The sequence below is a fragment of the Ovis aries genome, chromosome 3 (assembly GCF_016772045.2).
Source record: "Ovis aries strain OAR_USU_Benz2616 breed Rambouillet chromosome 3, ARS-UI_Ramb_v3.0, whole genome shotgun sequence".
In the NCBI taxonomy this organism is placed as follows: Eukaryota; Metazoa; Chordata; class Mammalia; order Artiodactyla; family Bovidae; genus Ovis; species Ovis aries.
Genome location: NC_056056.1, coordinates 89,001,924 through 89,006,465, shown reverse-complemented (window position 1 = coordinate 89,006,465; position 4,542 = coordinate 89,001,924).

Genomic DNA, 4,542 nt, shown 5'->3' with positions numbered 1-4,542 from the left:
ATCTTAAACATAAATATTTGCCTGCAAATTTCAAAACCTGTTTATTCCCAGTTTAAAAAAAAATCACTCTCTAAAGTTTTGAATCCTTTCATAAGTTTAGATTTAAATTGCCAAAATGCTGTATTAAAAATTGCATACATTTGCATCCCCACTAGTAGGGTAGGAGTGTATCCTTTCAGCCACACATTAATTAGTGCTTAATATTATATTTTTAACAAATTCTGTTCAATTAAACAGGGAATTTTCTCATAATTATATTATTTGGCAATTTTTGATTATTAGTGAGACTGAGAATTTATTTTTTCATGGATCTATTAACCACATATTATCAAGGCAAACATTCAGTCCAAAGAGTTCAAAGTGAGCATTCAGTTAACCAGGGCAGAGTCTGATGGGTTGGCATCACATTTCTGGGCATGTCTATATTGGCACAGACTATTTGGCAAGGATCTCTCCAGAGAGAGGTGAGACTTCATCCTAAAGACTAGAGGAAGATAGGACTTTCAAGTGGAGCATTCATGGCCTCCATAATGACAAAATTTGGGGTGTAGAGTCTGGGGAACCAATGAAACATTTTCAAAAGGCCCAAATGTACTTGGATTTGCAATTATTCTAATTGCTTGATCAAACCAGTCAGTATTTCTTTTTAGTACTCATGGAAACTATCAACTGATCTAACTGATAAATATGTAATACCACTGAAGCAGAGCAGAATGGCTTACAAATTTATAGTTCATTACAAATTTCAAAGTTCTCCTTGGGAAAAAGAGACCTTTTTCACATTAGTTTAGAAACTAGCAAATCATCTATTTCTCTCTTAGAAATTTGCATTGCTTATTAAAGTACTGGGCATTCTGAGAAATCTTATAATAAAGCAACTGTTTAATTTTAACCCAACAGTTACAAAATCTGTCATCTATTTTGTGAGGTAAGATGTAATATCCATTTCCACTAAAATTGATACTCTTCACAGAACACTCAAAAAAGGCCAATTAAGCAAACAAATAAAATAATCAGTCTTTGGACTCTTAGAAATATGTTTAAATCTTGCTTCTGGTACCCATTAACTATATAATAAACCTAAAATCTCTTGTGTAAATTACTTAATTTTTCTGAAAATTTATTTTCTTATCTGCAAAACTGATATTAAATAATAGTTTTTTACATCGCTTTTACTAGATTAACAATCCCATGTTTATATATTATAGATATAGTAGAAATTTAATAGATTTTAGTTATTATTATCAGTGTAAATGCCTTTTAAGATAGTCAAGTTTTACTGCAAAAAAGTTTTCAGAGAAATGTGTGTTTTGTACTAATTGATACATTTAGTTATGCCCATGGAAAGTTTGGCTGTTTGAAATAAACAGTCAGTGCCAGGCAGAGTTGTTTACTTGTTATTGCCTTTGTGAATTAAAGATATTGGCTTACAAGAAGGTACCACATTTAGGAACAAAAGAAAGTGTTTTAACGTTATTATAGATGAATTGAACAGTGCAACTGAGCATATACTTCTCACACAGTAAAAAACTTAATAGAATTACACTTACCTGGTAGTTCTTAAGACTTTGGTAATTCACTGGATGTCTAGTTTTTCTCTTATGAAATTGAAAAACATGAATTCTACATGTATAATCTTTACTAGATAGTGCTTTAGCTTCTTAATCTTTAAATATACAAATAAAAGGATTTATTTGTGAATACATACATATACTGCATTACAGATGCAGCGTTCAGAATTTATAGACTCTTAATACACTAGAGTACAATTCAGTTTACTGTGCATATTTTTGAGAAATCAGCCAAAGGGGTAGTAATAGCTGGAAATAGGAAGCCCAGGCACCATCTATTATTCATGCACACACAAATTCTTGTATTGAATTACATGCATTCATATTTCATTACTGTGTATCATACTAGAAATTCAAATTGATCCTGATGTCTTTCAGCTGCTCTTGATGACAACAAAATTCCCTGAGCATTTCTCTCCCTTGAGGCAAAAGAAGGTGAAATTCACTTGCATTCAAAAATAACATCACCTCTAAGATTTTATGTTGCTTTTAACTGTCCCCAGCTCTTGGGCAGTTAGTCAAAAGTTGGGTCAGCATTATCACTGTTTAATTTCAGACTATAATGAAAACCGATTACAGAGTAGCCAAAGGCTGATACAGTCTCAGAATGTACAGTTTCATAGAATTTTTTTTACATTAGTTCCAGAATGTAACAGGGAAAACCTCTTCTTCCTCAATTCTGAATTGTAGTGTCTTCACTAGTTATAGTTAAATCTTTGATTGCACTTCTATTGATATTATAGACAATTGTGATTGGTATTTAAGTGGTGAAAGAAATGAATGTGCGTGGCTGTGGGTTTACTTGATTAAAATACTTAGAATATATAGATAAAACTTTAAAATTTTATCCATAAATGTTCTTTTCTTAGGATACTTAATAACAGAAAATACCTCATTCTAACAGACTGAGAGAGAAAAAAAATCACAGAAATGTAACTCAGAACAGAACAAGAAATTAATCAAATGTTCGATTTGGCCAAGAAAACTGTTTCTTATGCTAAAAAGTCATAGGTGCTTATATTAATGAATTACCTAGATACTTTAATCACCCTTTTCCCTCCCTACATTGTTTGCCTCAAGCAAACTTCTTAAAATGCCTATCTTTGTCAGGTTCCAAATCACCATATTCACCTTTATTGGACATGAACTCTTGAGCATGGCTCAGAACCAGACTATTTTCCTCCTACTGAATACTATCAATGACTTCCTACTGTTGTTGATAATATTGCCTTGGTTGTTTTTTCCAATAGATACAAAAAATACTTTTCAACCTGCAAAAATTCTACTTAGAAAGATTTGTAAAAATGTAGAGCAGTGAGCTCTATTTCACACTAGGAAATGAGAATTTCTGTGGCAGTGACTAGGGGAAATATGCTCTTTAAACAAGCACCTGAGTTACCTATACAGTTTGAAATCGCTACACTTGTTTGTAAATTTCTAAACAAGAACTGACTATGCATCAGTATCATATATCAAAACTTCATAAACATAAAAGAGAAAATAATTGTATATATGTATATGTACACAAATCTGTTTAGATGGATAGATATTCATATAAATACATACATATTAATTGATTTATTTATACATGGTGTTCTTAGTCCCTCAGTCGTGTCCAACTCTTTGTGACCCTATAGACTTTAGCCAAGTAGGCTCCTCTGTCCATGGGAATTCTTCAGGCAAGATACTGAAGTGGGTTGCCATGCCCTCCTCCAGGGGATCTTCCCAACCCAGGGACTGAACCCAGGTCTCCTGCATTGTGGGAGGATTCTTTACTCTCTGAGTCACCACAGAAGCCCATGTTTATAACATATCTGTATATATTCTGCCATGGATTGCATTCCCAAAGGTACCATCTCAGCATGCTTGGAAACCACTATCTATGCTATAAGATTACAAAATAATAGAAATTTTATTTTGCTAAACTAACGCTCACAGAGATAAGACTTTCCCCAGGGAATTCAAAACTCCTCTCCAAAATGCAACTCAACTCTGTATAAGTTTGTTCAGGGTAAATTGAAGCTACTATACGGGAGTTAGATAAAAGTATTCCACATCTGTGGAAAATATGGGAGAAAAAGTATTTCATATCTTCAGGTTGCTTGCCAAAAAGTATTAACAGTAATTCCAGAATTAACAAGATACATTATGAATATGAGCTGTATAATATTCAAAATTCAATTTAATAATAATTTTATTTGAATTTCAGCTGTAGCCATTTGTAATTGTGTTTCACATCTACAGATTCAATCTCAGATCAAAAATATTGGGAAAAAATTCCAGAAAGTTCTAGAAAGCCAAACTTCAATTCACTGTCCCCTGGCAACCACTTACATAATATTTAAATGGTATTTATAGATACTTACATAGCATTTGCATTATATAAGTTATCATAAATAATCTGGAGATGATTTAAAGTTTATGGAAGTATGAACATTGATTATATGCAAATACTATATCTTTCTACATAAAGAACTTGAGAATCCTTGGATTTTGATATCTCTGGCTGAGAAAGGACAGTATTCTGGAAACAATCCTTCATGGATACTGAAGGATAACTGTATTTATAAGGCAATATGAACTTTATAAAGTTTATTGTTGTTTAGTCGCTAAGTCATTTCTGACACTGTTGCAAACCCATGGACCATAGCCACCAGTCTCCTCTGTCCATGGGATTTTCCAGGCAAGAATACTGGAGTGGGTTGCCATTTCTTCTCCCAGGGAATCTTCCTGGCCCAGGGACTGAACCTGTGTCTCCTGCTTTAGCAGGCAGATTCTCTACCACTGAGCCCCCTGGAAGCCCATAAAGTTTCTTACTTGCCCTGTTATTCCCAGTAAGGTTAGTTGATATTTGCTATCCTATTTCCTATTGCTTAAAATTACTTGAGCATGTGTTCACTTTACTCTTTTATAAAGGGTTAAAAAATTATCATTTCCAAGACTCCTCTGGCTATCAGTATGAAAGAGAGCA